The sequence below is a fragment of the Drosophila suzukii genome, unplaced genomic scaffold, assembly GCF_043229965.1.
Source record: "Drosophila suzukii unplaced genomic scaffold, CBGP_Dsuzu_IsoJpt1.0 scf_9, whole genome shotgun sequence".
NCBI classification, from domain to species: domain Eukaryota; kingdom Metazoa; phylum Arthropoda; class Insecta; order Diptera; family Drosophilidae; genus Drosophila; species Drosophila suzukii.
The window spans coordinates 1,109,074-1,129,455 of NW_027255941.1; the positions used below are offsets into that span (position 1 = coordinate 1,109,074).

Sequence of the window (20,382 nt, forward strand, 5' to 3'; positions counted from 1 at the left end):
ATTGTACGAGTCACTTCCCAGCAGGATCTGTGAGGTCCTGGAAAATGGGGGCGGGACCACCCACTATTAACTTGATTAGAAAATAAGTAAATAATAAGATAAAACATAAAACACTACTAGTTGTTAAGCATTAAGTGAAAATTCATTAAATTTAAGCAGGGGGCGCTAATCTGATGACGCAAAATTAAATTCATATTTTTGGTATACATTTTCTTTTCAAATAAATAAAATATTATTGTTGTACTTATCATTATGTACCTTATCTTATTTTGAAGAATATTATTAAAAGTATCGTCAAAAAAATTTGTATGGCTTAAGCCTTGATAGATTGGATAATATTGGACATTACACGAGAATGCTCAGGGGGCGCTAATCTGATGACGCGCAGTGTATATATTAAGAATACCAACCCCAAAGATGGGTTTAATAGATACAAAAACAGTGGATTCCACTGCAAATGTTATTAATAAGGTAGAATCAAACCCCATAGACTTAGAATTAATTCATACATTGCTTATAATAATTGTTGTAATAATGTGCGCAAACTGTTTTTATAAACTTTATAAATTGCACAATAAATGTCTTAAGAAAAAATATATGAGCCAGGCAAATGATCTGGACAAAATTTAAACATTTTGGCACAAACAGCATTATTATAAAAATATTGCTGTATTGAAATTTTTAAAAAATTTAAGAAAATGGAATAAAATAAAAATAAATAAATAAAAATAAATTAATTAAAAATGGCTACTCTAAAAGCAATTAGAGACACATATGATAGGGACATTCATTTTAAAGAAAGAATCCTGCAATTAGTTGCACCAACTTCAGTAAGCATTTATGAATTAGAAAACTTATATATTGAAACATTTAATTTAGATGCCTCTCCACTAATTCATTGCACAAGCACCCAAAAGGGAATTGTCCTGTCCACCATCCCAGGGGTACAGGTTAGATCAGTAGTAGACGAACACCCAATACTAGGTAGAACAATAGTAATGATGGTCTTTAAGAAATAATTCATCTCCACAATATAATGTATTGGAATGAATTATATAAGCAGATAAATGACATAAAAGTTGACTTTGACAAATCATATAAGTCACTTACTCAAAACAGGCCAATTCAAAAAAATAAAATTAAAAAACATGTGGAAATTCTAGTAAAATGCTTTAATGAAGCACGAATACTAATATATGGCCAGAGGGAAAAATTAAATCAAGATCATTGGTCCCAAGTATCAAATTTTTGATCAGACTACGATCTAATTTAATATCAATTAAACAAAAGTTTAAGTTGGACATATCAGTACAGACTATACTTAACACTTCCCTAGCAGTTGAAACTGGTGATGAATCGGAATCAACAAAACAAACTGACATTACCAAATAGAATCAGAAGACCTTACAGAAACAAATCCTAAAATAGAAGAGCAAGATTTAAATAATCTTACTATTCCAGCTGTTTTAATGTCAGATTTGGATAATTCTACAGATTCTGATGATAGTTCAAGCATAATAGAAAATAAAATAACAAACAATATCACAATGGCACAATATAATATTGATTTCATTAATACAGCATCCAAGCTTATACCAGTTTTCGATGGTAAAGCTGAAAACTTAACAAGTTTTATGGATGCATTAGAAATAATAGAATCAATAAAAGGCGAACACGAACCATTAGCAGTTTCCATTATAAAAACAAAGCTAAAAGGTGTCGCCAGAAATTTAATCGGAAATAAAACAACAATAGCTGAAGTCATTTCCAGATTAAAAAACAACGTCAAAGGCGAACCTGTGGAAGGGTTGTCAGCAAAACTGATGAGCCTACAACAAACGCAATAAAACTGCCAACCAGTACACACAAGAGGTTGAGCAGATTACGAAATCCTTAGAAGGTGCATTTATAACAGATGGCTTATTCCTAGAGTTAGCCAGATGTTATCCCACTCGGCATGCAGCGAAAGCAATGACTAAAAATTGCACAATCGATAAGGTAAAAACTATCATGCAAGCTGGTACCTTCAATACAATGAATGAGGCCATATCCAAATTTGTAAACAGTTGCACAGAAGCAACCGGACAGCCAAACACTGTCCTATATTACAAAAATTACCCGCAGCGCGGTGGAAATCGCGGACGAGGTAATAATCGAGGTAATTATAACAATACCAGATATTATCAGAATAACGGATATAATCAAAACAATGGTGATAACAGAAATAACAATAACCAAAATAACAATTATTACAGAAACAACAACCGTGGTGGAAACACCAGCGGCGGAAACAGCCGTGGGGGAAACAACAACAACCACAATAACAATGTTAGAGTAGCACAAACAAATTCGGGAAACTCCCAACCACCTTTAGATACACGACAGTAAACAACATCAAAATTCACACTCTAAATCTCAGTCAAAATACATTTGTCACTTTCATGAACGTAGCAACAGGAAAAGAATTAGTTCTCTTACTAGACACAGGTGCGGAAATATCCTTATTGAAGGAAAATTCTAATAATTTTCAAAACATTCAAGATAATCACATCATAAACATACAGGGTATAAGTCAGGAAGTTACCAAATCAAAAGGTTTAACTTCTATTGAAATTCAAACTTCTAAGTTCAACATGATTTCCATATCGTAAATATGCAATTCGCTATTCCATGTGATGGAATACTAGGAATCGATTTTATCAAAAGATACAACTGTCAATTAGACTTCAAGCCGTCTGAAGACTGGCTTATAATAAGACCTAATAACCTAAAATATCCAATTTATGTTCCAATAGCATACAGTTCTGGCAACAACTCCCTAATTCTGCCAGCAAGATCCCAAGTCGTCCGAAAAATCGAAATAAATTCAGAAGAAGACAGTGTATTAATTCCGAATCAAGCAACAGTCCATAGTCCATAGTCCATAGCAACAGTCCAAAATGCATATATAAGATTACTAAATACTACAAACACAGATCAAGTAGTCTATATCAAAAACATTCATCATGAACCACTTTCAAACTACGACATAGTAAAAACGGACTTAGAAGACAGACAAAAAATTGTATTATCCCAACTTGCAAAAAACTTCCCGCCTCAATTCAATAAACAACTTACAGCATTATGCACCCAGTATAGTGATGTGTTCGGACTAGAAACCGAATCGATCACTACCAATAATTTTTATAAACAAAAGCTGAGATTAATTGATGGGGTTCATCATCAATTAATCTCAGCTTTTGTATATATATATATATACAAAATTATAGAAATCCTCATAGTCAACAAGACGAAATTCAAAAACAAGTACAGAAACTCATCAGGGATGAAATAGTGGAACCCTCTGTATCACCTTATAATAGCCCACTTTTGTTAGTACCAAAAAAGTCACTTCCAAACTCGGAAAATAAAAAATGGCGATTAGTAATTGACTATCGTCAAATTAATAAAAAACTCTTGTCTGATAAATTTCCACTCCCTAGAATCGATGATATTTTAGATCAACTAGGTAGAGCAAAATATTTCTCATACCTTGACTTAATGTCAGGTTTTCATCAAATTGAACTGGAAAAAAGTTCACGGGATATAACAACTTTTTCAACAAACAATGGTTCGTACCGCTTCACGCGATTACCATTCGGTTTAAAAATAGCGCCAAACTCTTTTCAAAGAATGATGACTATAGCTTTCTCTGGATTAGAACCTTCGCAAGTATTTCTTTATATGGATGACTTAATAGTCATAGGTTGTTCCGAAAAACACATGCTCAAGAACTTAACTGATGTTTTCGAGAAATGTAGGAAACACAACTTGAAGTTACATCCTGAAAAATGTTCATTTTTCATGCATGAAGTCACTTTCTTAGGACATAAATGCACAGATAAAGGAATCTTGCCCGACGACAAAAAATACGACGTCATTCAAAATTATCCAGTCCCACATGATGCGGACAGCGCTAGAAGATTCGTTGCATTTTGCAATTATTACCGACGTTTTATAAAGAATTTTGCTGAATACTCCCGTCACATAACAAGATTATGTAAGAAAGATGTAAAATTCGAGTGGACAACTCAATGTCAAAACGCCTTCGAACATCTTAAATCAGCATTAATAAATCCCACTCTGTTGCAATACCCAGATTTTAGCAAAGAATTTTGCATAATCACAGATGCTAGCAAATACGCTTGTGGAGCAGTCCTAACGCAAAACAAAAATGGACTACAGCTTCCAGTGGCATACAAATCAAAATCCTTTACGAAAGGTGAAAGCAACAAGAGCACTACAGAACAAGAATTAGCAGCCATTCATTGGGCAATATCACACTTCAGACCATATATTTATGGTAGACACTTCACTGTCAAAACAGACCATAGAGCACTGACATATTTATTTTCAATGGTAAATCCAAGTTCCAAACTAACACGAATGAGACTTCAATTAGAGGAATATAATTTTACGGTGGAGTATCTAAAGGGTAAAGACAACTATGTAGCCGATGCGCTCTCCAGAATAACAATCACAGACCTAACAAATATACAAACAAGTAATAAAATTCTGAAAGTCACTACCAGAAACCAAAGTAGACAGAAATCCTGGAAAAGATCAAATAGAATTGCATAAGCAACCTATAGAAAAAGCTTCAAAGCCCAACGTATATGAAGTCATAAACAATGATGAAGTACGTAAAGTAGTCCCCTTGCATGTAAATAATAAAATGTGTTTATTTAAGCACGGAAAGAAAATTACAGCAAGTTATGATGTTAGCGATTTGTATACTAATGGAACCATTGACTTAGGTCAATTCTTTCAAAGGCTTGAAAAGCAGGCCGGTATTCACAAAGTCAGCCAAATCAAAGTGGCACCATGGGAAAATATCTTTGAACATGTTTCAATTGATAATTTTAAAATGATGGGCAATAATATATTGAAATCATTGAGAGTACTCTCAACCCGGTGACCGTAATCAAAAATAATAAAGAAAAAGAAGCTATCTTGTCTACATTCCATGATGATCCAATACAAGGTGGTCATACAGGCATTACAAAAACCTTGGCCAAGGTCCAGAGACACTATTACTGGAAAAATATGTCCAAAGACATAAAAGAGTACATAAAGAAATGTCCTAAATGCCAAAAGTCGAAAACGACTAAACATACTAAGACCCCACTAACTATAACCGAAACTGCACAAAGAGCTTTTGATATAGTGATTGTAGATACTATTGGTCCACTTCCAAAATCGAATGATGGAAACGAATACGCAGTAACACTCATCTGCGATTTAACCTGGTAGCTATACCTATACCAAATAAAAGTGCAAATACAGTAGCAAAAGCTATATTTGAAGATTTTATTCTAAAGTACGGTCCAATGAAGACGTTCATTACGGACATGGGAACAGAATATACAAATTCAATTATTGAAGATCTATGTAAATACTTACATATTAAAAACATAACTTCAACTGCACACCACCACCAGACTGTAGGTACCGTGGAGCGAAGCCACAGAACACTAAATGAGTTCATTCGTTCATATATCTCAGTTGACAAAACAGATTGGGATGTATGGCTACGATACTTCGTATATTGTTTTAATACAACCCCATCTATGGCACATGACTATTGTCCATATGAGCTAGTTTTCGGTAAAACTTCAAATCTACCAAAACACTTTAATAGCATAGATAAAATAAAACCACCTTATAATATAGAAGATTATGCTAAGGAATCCAAATTTAGATTAGAACAGGCAATTAAGAGAGCTGGACTAATGCTAGAATCTCATAAGCCAAAACAGAAAATTAGTTACGACAAAACTAGTTTAGATTTCGATTTAAAAATAGGAGATCAGGTTTTATTGAAAAATGAAACAGGACATAAGTTAGATTCGAAATATACAGGTCCTTATAGGGTAGAACAAATATGAGATAGAGATAACATAACTATAATAAATAACAAAAATAAAAAACAAATAGTACATAAAGATAGATTAAAAATGTATATTTCATAATTGCATTTAACATGGCCATGTTTAGAAATACTTATGGAGTGTAACCATGTTTAGAAATACTTTTACACTCCATGTTTAAAAATACTTTTTCTTTTAATAAGTATATTATTGCCAATTCCATTCTCTTTAAAAAAACAAGAAAGAACGCTATAGTCGAGTACCTCGACTATCAGATACCCGTTACTCAAAGGGAAATAGAGATATGCAAGCAGCAAAGCGAGATTAAAATGCGCCACCTACCGGCGGTAGACAGATTTAAGCGTTATGGGCGTTAGAGTGGGCGTGGCAAATTTATTTTTGGATCAATCGATAGGTATTGACGACACCAATACATTTCAGTTACAATTTTTTATCTAGCATGCAAATTGTGGGCGTCACAGGTTTTCGCGGTTTGTGGGCGTTTAAGTGGGCGTGGCAAACTTTTTTTAAGTTAATTGGTAGGTATTGATGATAACAATACATTTCAGTTAAAATTTTTATTCTAGCATCAAAACTGTAGGAGTTACAGTTTTGGGCGGTTTGAGGGCGTTAGAGTGGGCGTGGCAGTCTACTGAAACAAACTTGCGCTGCGTAAGAATTTCAGGAATCTGTACGCCAAATCTCAATAGCCTAGCTCTCATAGTTTCCGAGATCTCAGCGTTCATCCGGACAGACAGACGGACAGACGGGCTAGATCGACTCGGCTAGTGATCCTGATCAAGAATATATACACTTTATGGGGTCGGAAACGCTTCCTTCTGCCTGTTACATACTTTTCGACGAATCTAGTATACCCTTTTACTCTACGAGTAACGGTCATTTCCCCGTGTCTCCTGGTTGTCTGTCTCTTCGCATCTTCTGCATGTGACCTGCGCTGGTGATACCGACTTGGTCTTCGAGAACTTAATCTCCTGTGCGAAAGCTTCATGTTCTTTTTTTAAGTTCTTCAAACTCATCGGCTAGGTATCGGTATCTCCTCGCTCTGGTTCTACTGGCTGCTGAAGCTCCGCGTTGACTTGACGACCGCTCCTGTGTCTCGGCATGCTCGTAGTGGGCGCCTCTGCTCCTTTCAGTCTTTGACTCCTCGTGATCGACTGATGATTCGCTGCCAGCGCCCTGCGGCTTTATATAGGGCCTCCGGGAACCGTTATTTCCCTTTTTCGCACGGCCCGCTGAATCTCTCCACTCTGGGTCCAAAGTCCGTGAATCCAGTTTGACCCACTTGTCCTTTACGCACAGCTTCCAACCGAGGTTCTGCCCATTGCTGCCGTCCCGCTGGTACCCGTGATGCATGTGGCACGCCTGTGTGCCGTTCCGCTGCCGAGACTTGGCACTTCTTCTCCCGGTCCAAAGTTCACGGCAGAGTCCAAAGACCGGTGGAGTTCCTTTATCCCCTTTTGCACACGGCACTCTTGCTCTGCCCGCCAAGTCTCCACTGTCTCATTCTCCGCTCCTTGGTCTCCAAACTTTCTCATATTCCATCCCTGGCCTTTTATTCTCCATCCTTGGTCTCCAAACTCTCTTATTCTCCCATATTGGTCGCCAAGCTTTCTTCTTCTCCAACCGCTTCTCGCCGAGCCGTTACTACGCGAATTTGCCGCGTATCTGGTAAGCGGCCGGCCATCTGTTGCTGCTGCTGCTCAGATTTGTTTTAACTCCATTGAGTTTCTGCAGCGCTGGTCATCCTCCTTGTAGCAACTTCAAATCTTCCGCGCCGATATTTCACATGTTTCCACTGGGACATCGATACTCATGGGCTATCGATCCCCAGCACGCTGCTCATTGCTGCGTCCTAATCCTGTCCATGGTTCCGCTTTTTAGTCACACTATCCGTGCGTCATCGATGTTTCATCGACTACCGATACCGACTGTGAAGCGTTGCCACCTGCCCGTTGCGATATTTTCACCTTTTGCCGATATTTCCATTTTGCGTGTGCCCATCGATCGCACTATCGTCCAGTGCCAATCGATCGCCTATCGAGGCGCCCCCTTCTCTGGCTCATGGTGATTTTGCAACTTTCGATCTGCCCGCACAGCTTTTTGTTGATATGTCTTTCTTTTCCAGTTTTTCTCAGCTCCAACCAGCCTATGCCGTTCGTTGTCCTTGATTCAAAGTACAATGGCCCTAGCGGTTTTGAATAACGTTTTGCCTTCGTTTACAGCGGGGATTTTCTGCCCGTGGTGAGTTGCACTTTTGGTTGAAGCGGCATTTACTTCTCTTTCATTCAGGGTTTGCCATTTTTTTTCCGTTAACTGTTGGTGCGATGCGTGTTTCTGTCTTTTGTGACCAGCTGGATACGGTGTAGTTCTGATTCTGCACCGTCTACCCCCTTTCCTAGGATAACAACTAAATGAGCACGTCCGGCTTGTCTCCCTCCGCGTATACTCGCTTCTACGTGGCGTGATCAGTTGACTCTGACTCGCGCCCGGCGCTGAAACCTGTTGCCTTGCGGGTGAATCCCTTATAGTTACTCGTGTCTTTGTGTCGTCCTCTTCCGCCTGGCGTAATCACGGATGACTTTGGCAAATGCTCGACGCTGAATCCTGTTGCCTCTCTTCCGCCTGGCGTAATCACGGATGACTTTGGCAAATGCTCGACGCTGAATCCTGTTGCCTCTCGGTCCGGATCACTAACCTTCCCTATCCACGTCCCTTGTCCTTTCTGCGTGGCGTGTGGATGACTCTCGCTTAGGCCTGACGCAAAATACTGTGGCCTCGCAGTCTGGATCAATGTGAAATCCTTATCCATGTCCTTGTGGGCTGGCTTGGTCCTGGGATGCCTTTTCTATATTTCGCCTTACGATTTCAAAAACCTCCTTAGCTTGCTGGCGTTTTCCTCCGGGGTCTCCGTAGCTCGTCCAGTGCCTAGGGTTTCCTTATCCTATAGGCTGCTTGGGAAGAAACGCCGGTGTATGGCCGGTGGATTCTGATGTGCTCGCGTTTATTGCTAGCATATTCTCCGGCCACTTCTCGTCCCAGTTTCTCTGGTCCTGCCCTGCGAATTGCGCAATCATGGTTTTGACTGTTCTGTTTGCTCGTTCGGTCGGATTCTCTTGGGGTGTGTATGGTGTGGTGAATTGTTTTCTGATACCCATCTCAGCCAGGAAACTTTTGAAGATACGGCTTGCAAACTGTACTGCGTTGTCCGTTATGACCCCTTCGGGACCCCGTACCTTGCGATTATGCGCTCTCTAAACGCCTTCTTGAGCGACTCTGCTGTCGCACTGCGCTGGGGCACCAGTTCCGTCCATTTCGAAAATCTGTCTATCATGACCAGCAGCATTTGGTTGCCGTGCTTAGATCTTGGCAGGGCTCCAACCAAGTCTGCACATACCGTGGCCCATGGTTCCTCCGTCACATGGGTCAACATCCTCCCGGCCGCCTGCATTTGATTGGGCTTAAACCGCATACAAAATCTCGCATTTTCTTACGTGGGCTCGGGCATCTCTACGCATGCCTGGCCAGTAGTATCCCGCCGATGGTGCGTCGTGGTTTTCCAGTGTCCAGTGTCTCACCATCAATAACATAGTCCGGGTACTTCTGCGGTTGGGTCCTTATCTTTTCGCCCATGTCCTTGATCCAGCTGCAGCCTCCTGAAACTATTTTCGCCGATGCCTCTTTTAATCCTCGTAGCGTCTCTGATAGTGGTTGTCTTGATATTGCGTCGGCCACCACGTTTAGCTGACCCTCTCTGTACGCTATCTCAAAGTCGTACTGTTGTAGCTCCAGGGCCCATTTGGTGATCCTTCCTAAAGGGCTTTCAATGCTGTTGAGCCACTTCAGGGCCATGTGGTCGGTGGTCGGCTACTTCCTTAAAGTGGTACCCTTCCAGATATGGCCTGAGCTTTCAGATCGCCCAGACGATCTCCAAGCACTTCTTTTCCGTTGTTAAATAGTTTTTTTTCGCGCCGTTCAGTGTTCGGCTCGAATAGGAGATTACTCTCCTATTACTCCTATTACTCTTTCGCCCTTTTCGGTGTCCTGGGTCAGTATTGCTGCGATGCCGTAGTCACTGGCGTCTGTTTGCAGGGTGAACGTTCTACTGAAGTCCGGGCATACTAGCACCGGGTCTGCAACGAGTCTTGCCTCTACTTTCTCAAACGCCCTCTGGTGCTCTGGTGTCCACTCCCACTAGCTGCCTTTGCCCAGCAAGTCATTTGACGATTTGACGATTCTGGAAAAATGTGGTACAAGCCGGCGGTACCATGACGCTACTCCTAGGTTTTGCCGGAGCTCTTTGACGGTCGATGGCGGTTCTAGTTCAGCGATGGCGGCTACTTTTTCCGGATCTGTTCCTATTCCCTCGCTGGTCACTCGATGTCCCAGGTACATCAGTTCCTTCTTAAAGAATTGGCATTCTTCTGGATTCAGCCTCAGGTTCGCTTCCCTCAGACAACGGAAAACTTCTCTAAGGTTTATTTTGTGCGTGCGACCGATCACTCTTATGTCATCCTGGTAAGCGAACGCGTTGGAAGCATTCAAACATGCATTGAAATATATTTAAACCAACCGAATCAATAGACAAAGTCCTGATGGACAATTAGAGAGGACGAATCTCTCCACCAGTCGTTAAAGAAATCGCATGCCTCTGGCATAATTTATATATATTTTGTGTTTGAGTGAATTGGTATACTTAAGAACAGCCGTATTTTGGTGCACGTATATTTATATATATATTTCCAATATAATATTTTCCCAAAGCTTAGGATCCGGAGAGTCGAGATCTCATCTCCCAGGATTTAAGAGGGGGTAAGTTTGTCGGGACACGGTTCCTTTCTTATAAACATACATATATAAATATTCGTGCAGTATCCTACAGCTTTATAGACTACTATAAACTTTTTCAGCGGCGAGTATCAATAGTTTATATAGTGTTTTAATAGTTTTGTGTTTTCTTTTCTATCTTTTTTCTTATTATACCCGTTACTCGTAGAGTAAAAGGGTATACTAGATTCGTGGGAAAGTATGTAACAGGTAGAAGGAAGCTTTTCCGACCCCATAAAGTATATTTATTCTTGATCAGGATCACTAGCCGAGTCTGTCCGTCCGTCCGAATGAACGCTGTGATCTCGGAAACTATAGGAGCTAGGCTATGGGGATTTGCCACAGACTCCTGAGCTTCTTACGTAACGCAAGTTTATTTCAGCAGGGTGCCACGCCCACTTTAGCGCCCACAAACTTCTAGAAATTGCAAATATGAACGCGGATATCTCGGAAACAATCAAAGATAGCGAATTGGGATTTCAGGTTTAGATTCCGTAGCTTTGTACGCAGCCCAAGTTTATAACACGAATATGCCACGCCCAATCTAACGCCCACAAGCCGCCTAAACCTGTGGCGCCCACAATTAATAATCTTGGACGTTGATGCACTATGGTCAGTACAAACAAGTGGCCCTACGACACCAAGCAATGCTTGTTACGCGCGGAGCGTGTAAACAAAATCGCGGAAAAAGAAAAAGACAATGTAACAATAGACAATTAAAAATACAGGTCAAAATACGAATAGACAAAATACATCAAGTAAAACTAGTTAGTTACTAGGGAGGATAGTATTTTTGATTTAAAGATAGGAAGTGAGTCGGTAGTAGATCTTAGGTGATATAGTCTGTTAAAATCATTGCAAAGTACTCTTAAAGGTTCATGCATTGCATAATTAGAGATACCGTGATTTAATACTAAAGGAATATAGTTTCTAGTGAATCTATTTGGCACATTAAAATGCAGGCGACCCAGTAACTCGGGACTATCTACATCACCATGAATAAGATTTCTAATAAACGTAATATTAAGCATAGTTCTACGGTTAGCTAATGCTGGTAAGTTAATTAGAAGTAGTCTACTAGAGTAGGATGATAGTATTAGGCTTGTATCCCAGTTAAGTCTCCGTAAGGAAAATATTAAGAAATGTTTTTGCACAGACTCAATCCGGTCTATATGCACCCCATACTGGGGACTCCAAACAGGAGCGCAGAAAATCTAAGTTTAGGATCCATATAGATTCCAAGGTCGTCAGCATGCGTTATCCTATCTAACGCACAGCCACTTAAAGTATAAATTGAGTAGTGGGGGCTGACACGAAAAAAGGTCATTAGTTTACACTTAGAACCATTTAAATTCAATTCATTATCCATGCACCATGTTTGAAATGCATTTAGATCCGATTGTAAGGCTAAACTTTGTGCGGGGTCATTATATTGCAGGCACAACTTAACGTCATCTGCGTACATAAGTACACGTGACTTCTTAAACAGGAGCGGACCAAGATGACTTCCTTGTGGTACACCTGACGTAACTCGGATTAGGGATGAAAAAGAGTTTTTAAAAATGATCCTTTGAATCCTGCCATTCAAATAACTTAAAACCCCCTAAGAAGATCACCTGGAAACTCTAAAAGGTCCAATTTCCGGACGAGAATCGGGTAATTTACAGAGTCAAACGCCTTACTAAAATCGGTGTAGACCACATCAGTCTGACGATTCTTTCTAAATCGGCTACTACCTTAAAGTGGTACCCTTCCAGATATGGCCTGAGCTTTCAGATCGCCCAGACGATCTCCAAGCACTTCTTTTCCGTTGTTAAATAGTTTTTTTCGCGCCGTTCAGTGTTCGGCTCGAATAGGAGATTACTCTTTCGCCCTTTTCGGTGTCCTGGGTCAGTATTGCTGCGATGCCGTAGTCACTGGCGTCTGTTTGCAGGGTGAACGTTCTACTGAAGTCCGGGCATACTAGCACCGGGTCTGCAACGAGTCTTGCCTCTACTTTCTCAAACGCCCTCTGGTGCTCTGGTGTCCACTCCCACTAGCTGCCTTTGCCCAGCAAGTCATTTGACAAAATTATAAAACTGTTTTGGATCCAGTGTAAACTGGGTCTTGCAACGAGCTAAAAAGTTTTTATAACACTGGGCGTTAAGCATGGTGGAATCAGACCGAGCACTTAAGTATCGGGAGAAGGCAGCTTGTGAACCGGCAGCTCTAAACTTATTGTACAGTCTAGACTTTAAATTTTTATGTCGTGCCAGCTCTTTGTTAAACCACGGAGGTTGGTTTGAAATTTTAGGATAATACGTAGGAACGCATGTATAAAAAACTTCGTTTAATACATTATAAAATATATTAACCGCTTCATTTATATTAGTACATAAGTACAGATTGGACCAATCCGAGCAAGCTATAAGGCTATTAATAGTGGAAAGTTCGCTCTACGAAAGCAGGGAATGCGTTTAGCTGAATTTTTAGATAGTTCATACACTTTTGTACCCGTGTCAATAGTGGGCTCTAGCGTTGGGTGATATGGGTCTTCTGGTAAAGTAATTGCAGAGGTTCTAGCTATGCAGACATAATTTGGGCTGGAAAGAAAGCATAGATCCAGTAATCGTCCTAATACATTTAAAACATGATTTACTTGAGACAATTAAATATCAAGCAAACCGTCAAGAAAGTCATGCTGCGTTGAAGGTAACTATATATTTGAGGTTTCGACGGTGGACCATGTCGCCCTAGGTATATTAAAGTCACCTAAAATAAACCTATCTGATAGTTTACTTGAAATAAACTGGATAGCGGACAGATGATTCGCCTATATTGGGAATTCAGATGACGGCGGAATATATGAACATGTTATGTATATAGAAATACCCGGAAGGGGTAGTTTTATACACAGAAATTCAATTTCCTTTATTTCGTCGGACTTTATTACTTCCGACGTTAATTCTGAGTCAACTGCAATTAAAACTCCACCTCCACGTCGGAACGGACGATCAAGCCTGTAAGTTGTGTACTTACTTGGAAAAACTTCGCAACTTAGAATTTCCGGATTTTAACCATGTTTCTGTCAACACAATAAGATGGGAAGACAAGGAAAAACTATCAGTATACAATTTGGTCAACTTACTTTGTAAACCTCTTGTATTCTGATAGGAAAGCTGAAGAAAAGAATCTAGTTTTTTGAGATAGATGAGGGTGTAGATGTGGATGGCTCTTAAAAGGGATTTCCAAGTTTCTTTGAACGAATTTTCCTTTTTTAGCTTCGTACCAAAAATTGGCTGAGCACATAGTTGCAAAATGAACACAGGAAACACCGATTTTAAATGATGATACTTCCCTAGCATATGGAAAATTAAATCGTTCAACCTTTAGATCATCAATCTGAACTTTGTTACGGATATAGGCCGTAATGTCCAGGGATGAAAGGTCAGGATTCAGCCGAGAAACAAAAATTCGTTTCCGCTGCGGTACACAGGTGACTGTTTTATGTACCACGCATGGGACAGGTTTTGGTACGACGGCATTTACGGCTGCACTACCAGTTTAATTCGGTACGCCGGACGTTAAGTCAACATGCGGCGTTGGAATTATTATTGTTTTATTTATAACAGATTTTTCGGGCGAATCTTTTTTAGCTTTCGATCTCAGTACCATTTGTGCGGCGGCTGAGATCGACTGCTGTGCTGCAGACCCCGGATCGCCAGAGAGAGTTTCACTAGCGGCTACCGTGGTCCGCGATCTTTATACGCTTAGGGAAATCGGGCTCAGATAGCATACGGCTAGTGAGCTTCGACTCAAGCGCCACAAGCAGATCCGTATTTCTACGGCTGTTCCGGATTAATTCCGTAACAGTGCTTTTTGTAAGCCGCCTTATAGAGAGTACCTGGGTTTTATAAACAATGCATTCAATGCAGTAGCGTAAGCCACTTCTCATGTCGATTGTATCGCGTACCAGGCCCGAATGGCACGAAATGCTCTGTTGTCCAGCCGAAATTAACGACTTGCATTTCTTTAAATTGCAGACAGCCATTATCGCGATATTCCGAACCGCAGTGACAAGAGAATAAAGCTTCACAAGTACAAGAGAGAGTTAGCGAGCGGGAGAGAATGAGCGGGAGGGAGTAAGCTGGGGGAGCGTAAGTTTTTGATGTTCCAAAAACCAAGTTTTATGCGGCAGTGCGGGAGAGAAAGAAAAGAAGAAGGCAATTTGAAAAAACAATAACAACAAACACTGCACAGAGACTAGACGTGCAAACTAATTTTGTTAATTTAAACACAAAACAATCACTACGCACTCGCGAAGCGAACGGATGTTGTTAGGGACATAAAAAGTTATACAGATGTATGAAAATATGAATTTAAGCCCGATGGCATAGAGTAAGAATCTATATAGAGGTTTCAATTGCTCTGCCCGAACCTCTGCCCAACCTCTGCTAAGAGCCAATTCAAGGCCAAGTTTGAAGCTAACTTAGGTGCGAAGCAACAGCAATAGGGATTTCGATTAAAAACAAAAACAAAACAGTGAGCAAGAGCGGTGAAGAATGAGGTGGGAAGGAATTACAAGTTCGATCGAACTTGTCAAAAAGAGGGGAAATAAGCATTTTTCGCCTATGTGGCATCATAGCCTCATTATCTAAAGAGAGCGGCAGAGCAATTGGCGCCTCTATATAGTTCATTACTCTATGCCGATGGTTTATGGACAAAAGGAACAAAAATTCGGAGCGCAAGACAAAAACACGACCGTTCACTGAAAGAGCGAAGCTAATGATTGATGCTAGATAAAAATTTTAACTGAGATCATCCCGGCCAAGAAATAATATCTGCGTGGAAAAGGAGTAATCAGAAAAAGAATTGTGATCTTGTCCGGAGTTTGGCGGACTTGACCCGGTCGATCGCAGTACCACTTGGGGGAGTTACGTCACCAGGGAGCTGGATGAGATTGGCCGCCCAGAGTGGAATACGGTTTTCTTTTTTAGTATTTGTTTTTATGTTGTGTCGTCCATTTATTTATTTATTCGAACATTATATTTGTTGAGGAAATTAATCACTTATAGAAATAACATATTTATTGTATTAATTACACCATATTTATCTATTCACTTGAATTATATTTGTAATACGTATTTATTGTCGCAAGGACCTGAATTCACTGCGATCGATTTCTCATCCTTATTTTATTCATTTTTGTATGATCGTTATATGAAACAAGAACAATAGAATAATGCGAACATAATCGCAATTGTATTGCTGATACTTGTGAATCCCACGGAGATTTGGATCGGCTGAAGAGAGAACTCCTAGGTAGGGACCGAAAGAAGCAGACATCCTAAAATCCAATTTATATCGGGCGTTATGAGTCCCCTTCCTGGGAGCAAAATTAACCTGTTAATAGCTGTAATTAATAAATGTAATAGGGGAGGTAAAGATGTCGATGATCGTCTACGGCTGCTTAGGATGGGAGGGAGCGCTGTGGTTTCGGTTTCACCCCTCGAAGCCCGCAACATAACCGATGGCATCCTGGGACCTGGAAGAGTATAAGAGTGGGTTAGTTTCGGTGTGTTCAAATGTTTGTGGGTATTACAGCTAATTACATTTCGTCAATGTTTTGGCCAGCTGCAAGACCGTTGTTGCAGCGAGGTGTGTTGTGAGATACAAACTTCGGTTTGTTTATTGTTGCGTGTGTGTGGGAAGGGTTGAGTACCTACACAGTAGCGCTTGTAGTTAACCAGATGTAAAATATGGTTAGCGCCATCTAGGTGTCGCTCTGCGGTGCGGGATGTGACAAAGGAAAAGCGGCAAGGAGAGCAACAGACCTTTCTGTCAACTTTCCCCTTCTCTATATCACCTACTTGGCTATGGGTTACCGCCAGTTTTAAATATCCAGCGGTGTGCTAAGTTTTTAAGGCGTAGGGTTTGGTGGAATAAAATTTAGCTTAAAATTCATTTTATTACAGTTTCAAATATCCACCGCAGTGCTAAGTCCTAGCTGGTAAGTTTTTAAAGCATAGGGTTTGGTGGACTAAAATTTAGCGCTTAAGTTGCGACCGAAAATCAATAGCATAATAATTGAGCGCATATTGGCGAAAGAAAAACCGAAGAACGCACCAAAACGCCGAAGTCTTGCAATGCCATGCTTTTGAAAAAAAAAAATAAAAACAAATTAACGAGCGAAAGTGATGATGGAAAGGCAGGGGCCAAATTGAGTGGTTTAAAATTTTGAGTGATTTTGTGATTTCTGCCCGGAGACTCGATCGCATTTTTTTGTGTCATTTTGTTACCCCTTTAAATGCATTAAAAGAAAAATAAATAACTGGGTACGTTGGTGCTAAAAAGAAAAACATATTATCTAAATTTCCAGGTTTGTCTCAGGAAAGCTCTTTCTTCGAGGAGGACTCCAGCAGTAATTCAGTGAGCGAACAAGAGTTCCTAATACATCTATATGTGATGCTTTAATAAAGAAAAGATCCCAAGTTAAAAATAAAGAAAAAACGAATGCGATTTTAAGAACCCATAACTATTTTAATGTTAGCGTAACTGATAAATCAAGTCATGAAATAAAAGTTTAAAGTTAATCAAAAAAAAAAAGTGCCAGAAAGTTATTTAGATAAACGAAGAAAGTATAAAGAAATTTATTTGTGTTTTTTTTGCTGCTCAAGTTTTGTGGCCATGTGTCACATATTTTTGCCAAAGAAATCTGATTCGCCTTTGCATTAGTTCTAGAAAAAATTATAAGTTTTGTCGTTTCTAATTTCATTATTTTATTTATTTGAATCCAAACTCATCGCATAAGAGCCCGCATTTATATTTAACTTTTATATAAACCATATTTATATCCAATATTTTTATACCAATTTTATCTATATATTATATCTTTATATCGTTCTCCTTTTATATTTATTTTACTACGTTTTGATTTATACCGATGTATATCGTTTAAGCTGTCCCCATGCATTACCAGTACTTATACCCGTTTCTCGTAGAGTAAAAATTTGATGCTAGAATAAAAAGTTTAACTGAAATGTATTGGTCTCGTCAATACCTATCGATTGGTCCAAAAAAAAATTTGCCACGCCCACTCTAACGCCCATAACGCTTAAATCTGTATACCGCCGGTAGGTGGCGCATTTTAATCTCGCTTTGCTACTTGCATATCTCTATTTAGCTCAGTAACGGGTATCTGATAGTCGAGGTACTCGACTATAGCGTTCTTCCTTGTTTGAAAATAATAAAGTTAAATGGCTGGATAAAATGTTTTGTGTCAATAAACATCCCGCAAGGTGCTATACACAGCTCTTAAATGTAAATTCAAATATACAAGTAAAAATGCGTCGAAGGTTAAAAATAAATTAACCAAGAAAAAACAAGGCCCTTAAAAAATAATTGTACGTTAATGGAAAGCCTAAATAACACAATTGAAAGCAAATATGTATAAATAAACAAAAAATAAATATTAAATGTAAAATTGTAGTTAGAAATTGGTCAACAGTTCAAAGTTGGTTAGCTGAGTAACGGGTATCTGATAGTCGAAGCACTCGATTATAACGTTTTTTTACCCGTTACTCGTACAGTAAAAGGGTATACTAGATTCGTCGGAAAGTATGTAACAGGCAGATGGAAGTGTTTCCGACCCCACAAAGTATATATATTCTTCATCAGGATCACTAGCCGAGTCGATCTAGCCATGTCCGTATAAACGCTGAGATCTGGGAAACTATAAAAGCTAGGCTATTGGGATTTGGCATACAGATTCCTGAGCTTCTTGTGCAGCGCAAGTTTGTTTCAGCAGGGTACCACGCCCACTTTAAAGCCCACACATTGCACAAAACTGTGGCTCCTGCAGTTATGATGCTAGAATAAAAATTTAAACTGAAATGTATTTTTACCCGTTACTCGTAGAGTAAAAGGGTATACTAGGTTCGTCGGAAAGTATGTAACAGGCAGAAGGAAGCGTATCCGACCCCATAAAGTATATATATTCTTGATCAGGATCACTAGCCGAGTCGATCTAGCCATGTCCGTCTGTCTGTCCCTCCGGATGAACGCTGAGATCTCAGAAACTATGGGAGCTAGGCTATTGAGATATGGCGTGCAGATTCCTGAGCTTCTTACGCAGCGCAAGTTTGTTTCAGAAGAGTGCCCACTCTAACGCCCACAAACTGCCCAAAACTGTGGCTCCTACAGTTTTGATGCTAGAATAAAAATTTTAACTGAAATGTATTGTTCTCATCAATACCTATCGATTGATCCAAAAAAAGTTTGCCACGCCCTCTTTAACGCACACAAACCGCCCAAACCTGTGACGCCCACAATTTTCATGCTAGATAAAAAATTTTAGCTGAAATGTATTGGTCTCGTCAATACCTATCGACTTATCCAAAAAAAATTGCCACGCCCACTCTAACGCCCATAACGCTTAAATCTGTTTACCGCCGGTAGGTGGCGCATTTTAATCTCGCTTTGCTGCTTGCATATCTCCATTTAGCTGAGTAAAGGGTATCTGATAGTCGAGGTACTCGACTATAGCGTTCTTCCTTGTTTTTGTTATAATTTCGCTGCCTGACCACGGTTAATGAACCAAAAATCAAAAATTTAAATATAACAGGAGCAACCTAATTACTCATCAGACAGATCAGATAATTTCACTTAATCCAGCTTCGAACCTCACTTAGAATTTCACTCAAGCGCTTCGGAAACGAAGAGACAGTGTCCAAAGAGATGAGTCATTCGTCCACGCTTGACCAAAAATTTTAAGAAGAGGAAGAAAAGCCCAACTATTATACCCTTTCATTTTAACTCTATCTATGGTCATTAAACGCATAGGAACTCCAGGTTTTGTGATTTTTGTTATAATTTCGCTGCCTGACCACAATTAATGAACCAAAATTTAAAAATTTAAATATAACAGGAGTAACCTAATTACTCATCAGACAGATCAGCTTGCCATAATTCGCATTGGATATGCAATGGATTTTATTTACATAAAGATTCACTGACCACGATGAAAGGCATAGCTAACATGCTCCGCAATTGTAAAGCGCGAAGCAGGCGGCTCGGATTATAGGCATTGTCGCGAAGGTCGTACGATTGGCAAGCCGCTGTCTGCAAGTGGTGCATGCAATTGCATTTAATTTTTTTTCTCTATGCACTTTTCTTATCTCTGTTAGGTTTGTCAGAGGGGGAATATTTATGTCCGATGTTAAATTAATTTATGATATTTATGTCTTTTGCTTCTTTTGTTTACGAATTTATTTGATTTTTATTTATTCAAATTTATGTTTGTTCATATTTTTGCTGTCAATCAATATTTGACTTTTACTGTGTATTCGAGCAGTTCTTGAGTAATTCTGGACAGAGAGTTGGACAGCTGATTGATCAGCGGAGGTCATCGACCTTGCAAACGAAACACTCGTTTTATGAATTTTATTCGCTTTACCTAGCTAGTTTCAAACTTAGAGATAAGTTTTAACATTAGTACATTTTTTGTATAGCTTATACATTTTTTTTTAGTTTTAGACTAGGATTTTTATACCCGTTACTCGTACAGTAAAAGGGTATACTAGATTCGTCGGAAAGTATGTAACAGGCAGAAGGAAGCGTTTTCGACCTCTCTTGATCAGGATCACTAGCC

At 39.6% G+C, this 20,382-nt stretch overlaps 1 long non-coding RNA gene across 2 annotated transcripts; it reads left to right on the forward strand.

Annotated features, from left to right (window-relative positions):
* Positions 1-7,954: 7,954 nt before the first annotated feature.
* LOC139355143 (uncharacterized) lies at positions 7,955-18,559 on the forward strand. Of its 2 annotated transcripts, XR_011605870.1 has the most exons (3): positions 7,955-7,994; positions 8,056-8,171; positions 17,113-18,559. It is a non-coding gene; the product is annotated as an uncharacterized lncRNA (long non-coding RNA). The 2 variants fall into 2 exon arrangements; XR_011605869.1 differs by lacking the exon at positions 17,113-18,559 and having other exon boundaries at positions 8,056-8,288.
* The last annotated feature ends 1,823 nt before the right edge of the window (positions 18,560-20,382 follow it).